The following is a 6,000-nucleotide window of genomic DNA, read 5'->3' as shown; positions in this document are numbered from 1 at the left end:
AACTGCCTGCATACTTCATCCCAGTGCCTAATGGCAGTCAGCCTACCCTGCACTGGTCTGTGCATCCCTTCATGGATATACCTCACAAGACTATCACAGACCCACCACCAAACCGGTCATGCTGAATTATGTTACAGGCTGCATAATGTTCTCCGTGGCCTGTCCAGACCCTTTTAAGTGTGTCACATGAGCTCTGGGTCAACTTGCTCTCATGTATAAAAGCACAGGGTACCAGTGGTGGACCTTCCAATTCTGGTATTATATATATATATATATATCACATATGGCAATTCTGGTATTATATATATTACATATGGCAAATGCCACTTGGGCTCCACAGCGCCAGGCAGTGAGCACAGGGCATGTGTGCCTGAAGGTTCATCTTGGTAATAGTGCATTAGTGCAATAAAAAGGGAAGAATGAGTTACAGACTACTTTAATTAAGAGACATGTCCCTTATAATGTTGCATGTTTTGATGTTATGTACTTTATGGATAACATAGTACAGAAGAAGGAAAATTTGTTTGTCTATGGTATAGATTTGGGTATAGGTTTGAAACTGAAGCCAAAAAAAATGTGTTTAAAGTTGTCAGTTTTTAAAAAATTTAAGGGGCAGCTGGGAATGACTCTTCATTGCAAATAGACTTCCTTAATAGTTTGAATGTGTCTGGGGAAAATGTTTGTCAGGTCCCTTTCCCAGTAACTTTAGTAAGTACTTTCCTGATTATTTTATGTGCTCAATCACTAGTTTAAGGTGATATTGAATAGAACATTAAGGACATCTTGTTAATTATAGTCATTATTAGTCACAAAGAAGAATTATTCTGGCTATTCTTATTTAATGATGATGTTGTCGGTTGCAAGTCTTCAGCAAATTTTGCGTTGATGCTTAGTTTCTCAGTCAGATCCACCCCTTGCTTGTCGCATCCAGTTTCAAAACACCAAGAAGGCAATAGAGAAAATGTTCTGGTGGAGGCTTCCCACTGTGACTTCACCTACCAATAAATGTGTCTCATTAAAGAGGACAGTACTGTAAATCCATAAATAAGATTGATTGTATTTAATGTCATAAGTTCCTGATATAGACTTGATAACAGATGGTCATAGAAAAGCAAAGCCAACGTAGAAATGCATTAAGCAACATCATTTCTAATGGCCATTAAGGGGTGACTTACAGTTGCAAAAAGAAGGGTAGATGTCTTTAGGGAAATGACTGCCGGCATAAAAAACAACAACAACAATTTCCTGTTTTCAGTTAATATTTTCAATTAATAGTTTTATGTGTTATTGAATACTGTGCTATGTTTATTTCCCAAAATATGGCCACTAGGATGATAAAGCAAAGTGTTTTATCATCCCTCTTTTGTATAAAGTTTGTTGCTCTTGCCTGTAGAATTTATAAAGACTGCACGTGTTTAACTTATTTGACAAACAAAGACTTACATGCATGCTGCATCATTCAATGTTACATTTTTAAAAATTTTCTGCCAATAGGCTTTGAATTCTAGCTGGACCTCAAAATGGTTGGGGACCTCTTTAAATCTTCCCGTGATACGGCTTTGAGTACAAACCCTGATTCTGACACACAATAGTCCATCTGGTGGCTTCAAACAGTGATAAGCTTTTTACTCAACTAATTGCCAACACAACCTTCAATTTTTCTATAATTGTATGAGATCCCCCTTTTTTTTCCTCAGGACATGAAGCAGGTGCATCACACAGATGTTACAACTGGGGCAGAATTGGCTGCTGTGTTGATCCTTGCGAATAAAAAGTTTCCCACCTGAGGCTACGCCTGACAGTCAACATCATTATCAACAAAGAGTTTTCCCTTTCAGCATCAACAAATTTATAAAACAAACAAAGCTTCTTTTTCAAGCATGGGATGTGTTGCCTGGTGATATTTTTTTTTTGTCTCTGTTTATCTTTGAATAAAGATGATTAGAATTTTATGTGACTATAAGTACTATACGTGGACCTCATCTGGTAGAAACTTTGACTGCATGGGGACATCATTGCAGTCAGTAATAAAAAGCTATGTTTTGCTCAGTTTCATGTTCTGACAAAACTGAATAACACACACACACACACACACACACACACACACACAATAGTTGTTAATAACATCTAGTTATTTGAATAGAAAAACTATAATTCTGATGTTCATGCTTACTTGCCACCAGAGATGGGCAGTAACGCGGTAATCCGATTATTTTTTTTCCAAGTAACAAGTAAAGTAAGGGATTACTATTGCAAAAAAAGTAATTTGATTTCTGTTACTTTCCCGTAAGCATACTGCGTTACTAAAACCGTGATTTTTTTTTTTTTTTTTGTGAGAGTGTCTCATGACAATTACGTAAGCAAGTGGGACATTCGTAGCAACAGCTGTGTGCAGATCAACAATGGATAATATAAGGAGTGTGGGAGAGCATATGAGCGTGCAGCATTTAAAGCGTGGAAGTACTGACCTTTGAGTTTGATTCCGTAAAAAGTGACAAAAACATTAGCGTCCGCTGTTCACTGCGTGCGAAGAAAACTTCTTTTTACAGTGAAAAAAACCCCTAAACGTCCGAGCAAGCACTGAGTACGCTGCCGCTGGAATGTGAAATTCACAGAGAAACTCCCAGATCTTTCCACTGACCACTGCAGCACACCTGCACCAGGGCAAACCTCCGCCTGCCCCACTCCTGCTATACAGGTGAAAAGAGAGCAACAGGACTGCTGAGTCTTTGATTTTATTTATTTTCTGCTGTGTTTTACTTGCATCTATTTGAAAGAGTAAGTGTAAATACAAAAAACTATTTTATTTTATGTGCTGGAATGTGCAGAAAATAAGTTTAAATGTTAAACAAATTTCTTCCAGTCAGAGAATGTTGCATATAATTTAATGTTTGCTTGATGCATGAAGCTAAAAGATTAAAACTGATAAAACAAGTTTTAAAAGGAGACTTTTCCATTTGATTACATTTTATATGATGGATTATGCAGAAAAAGTAGAATTGGGCTGAAAGATCTATCGCTTTATTACCTATTCAGGTTGTAAATCATTTTTTTTAAAAGTAACTAAGTAACTAATTACTTTTCAAAATAAGGAATCGGTAAAGTAACAGGATTACTTTTTTGGGAAGTAATCGGTAATTAGTTACTGATTACTTTTTTCAAGTAATTTGACCAACAATGCTTGCCACTAAAGAAGCTGAGATATTCAACTGCTAGACTCACATGTTAACCCGGATAGTTTTGTCATTGCTGTTTTGTTTTTTTCATACTCACTGCCAGATTAATAAAATGTAAAAATAATTTTAAATGGCCAAAGATACTCCTTTTCTATCGTGGATCAAGAGTTGGGAGTTCGCCTTGTAATCGGAAGGTTGCCGGTTCGAGCCCCGGCTTGGACAGTCTCGGTTGTTGTGTCCTTGGGTAAGACACTTCACCCGTTGCCTACTGGTGGTGGTCAGAGGGCCCGGTGGCGCCAGTGTCCGGCAGCCTCACCTCTGTCAGTGCGCCCCAGGGTGGCTGTGGCTACATTGTAGCTTGCCATCACCAGTGTGTGAATGTGTGTGTGAATGGGTGGATGACAGGTTGTGTAAAGCGCTTTGGGGTCCTTAGGGACTAGAAAAGCGCTATACAAATACAGGCCATTTACCATTTACCATTTATTAAGTAGATTTAACGAGGAATTTTTCAAGTGCTTGTTGTCTGTTTAAATAAAATGTAACTTTAGACATTTTTCACAGAGAATATGTGATACTTTCATTTTCACTCCACAATGACATTGCATATAAACCATTCAGTTATTTATTTATTTTTTATCAGTCACAAACATTATTTAAATGTTGTTTTATCCGTGAAACAGTACTATAAGAGGGTAACATCAGCAAATTTATTAGACTTAATTAAATAACTAGTTGGAGAAGATGGTGGAAAATCAGATGGCTAAAGAGAAAGAAAATTTTCTTCATCCATGGGCTAACCCAATAGAACTTCATAAATATGTGTACATAATACCCAGAAATAAAACAAATATTGATCTGACACAGGCAAACAAACTAAAACAAAAAGCATTTACGTATTTTTTTTTCTTAACAACAAAATAACAGAATATTGTTCTGCCTCCAGTTTTCCAAAACATTATTTATAGGTTTAACAGCCTTTCTCTTCAAACAAACCAACTGCAAATTCCGCAACATTCAGGAGAGAGACAAAGGTTACATGTCCATGACAAACATGCAGCAGTTTTTTTGAAGGAGTTTCTATTTCTGGGAGTTTGTACAGAATATTCAGCAGGAAATTTCATGTAATACGTGAGACTACTAACAATACTGACTGTTGTCTCCACAACAAGAAGCAGTTGCCACCTTCATCAAATGTCTGAATGTGTGAATCCAAACTCATTAAATAGAAGGAACACTTTCGGAAAAAAGCAACATAATGAGAGTTTGCACCGGTACTGGCATAAGCAGTTTACTGTATTTATTTTTATTCTAATAAAATATTTTTGATAGAAATTGTGATTGGCCATACATGCAACGTTTGAGACAGAAAATGACTTCCTCAATCTTTCATATACACCACAGACATAGTTTTGCTTATTGAATGATCAATTGAATTTTTTTTATTATAAAATAATTCTGTTGAATTGCAAACATACCTGAATATGTTTGTTCGTGATAACAAATTTGCGAATTTATTGTTGACAAAGCCTACATAAGACTGCTAGTTTCTATTAAATACTGTAGTTTTTCCATTGCTCATGCATAACCTTGGCTTGTGGAGAGAGAGAGGCATTGTAACAACTTGGTTTACCAGTGTTGGACACTGACAAAATACAAATGATTAGCATAACTGATTGGTAATTTCATACTGACTGTAGGGAAGAAATAATTTAACCCTTTAAGACCTACTATAGAACCAAGTCCGCCAGAGCTTATATTATATTTTTACATGCTGTGGAGCCATTTTTGGGAGCATTTCAAGTTGCTATACATCAATACAACAATTATAGCCCAGATTTTAATAATATGTATTCATTAAGTGCATAGTAATTACATAAATTGCAAAAAAGTGCAATAAAATACAAAAAAATTGAAAATCGTTTTTGCTTTTTTAACATATATTTCTAGTTAGAGAAATTTAAGAGGCTTATCCCTCAAAACTGTAAATACAAAAGAGTTGCACAAAATAGTTTCCCACCACAGGAAATTTATTTTGAGTGTCTTCATGGTTTTATTTTTGAAATACACCAATTTTTATACACTGCAGGAAAAACGAAAATAAATATTATACTGCAAATTTGCAAAAAAGCAGCATATGCATCAAAATAAACTATTTCCAGCAGTGCAATATGAGTCCTAAGCATCCCAGAAACAACACAGAAAGTCATAAAGTCAAACATAACTTTTAAAAAGACCAGTATAGGCCCTGATGGTAAAAAAGACTACATTTCCGCAAAAATGACGTCACTTCCGGTTTCGGCAGGTAATGGCGGACATGCAAAAGTTTGCGCTGACGTCTATTCCAACGTAGGAAGTGTTATGAACAGCTGATCGGATCGGCAAAGCGTGTTTCTGGAATATTATGTTTTTGTTCCTGCAAGCGCTTTTTATGCAGTTTTTGCAAAGCTTTATGTGGAAGGAAACCGTGACCTAGGACAAGCTGATGGCATAAGATGTAAGTACAACTCCTCCGGTTTCATATGCAAAAAAAATTATTGCGCTAGCTTACGTGGTTGCAGAGCTACCGGGATTTAAAAATAGTAAAACAGAGCGTGCCCGCTCCGACCGGCTTTAAAGGGTTAATAAAGGCAATAGGACCACATCATCTGCAAAAAGCTGATTCAGGACTGTTAGACCTGCTAATATGACACACCCCCACCCATTGGCTGTTCCTTGAAATTCAATCCATAAAAATTAGGAGCAGAATCTTTAATTCTGACTGGCTCCTACACCCAGAAATAAACCTAATGCTAACAATGCAACAGTCTTATTATGACTCCAAGGG

Source organism: Copadichromis virginalis, linkage group LG13 (genome assembly GCF_057382275.1).
Source record: "Copadichromis virginalis isolate Kocher_CV1m ecotype Utaka linkage group LG13, C_Virginalis_male_GT1.1, whole genome shotgun sequence".
In the NCBI taxonomy this organism is placed as follows: Eukaryota; Metazoa; Chordata; class Actinopteri; order Cichliformes; family Cichlidae; genus Copadichromis; species Copadichromis virginalis.
This window is presented reverse-complemented; position numbering follows the sequence as displayed.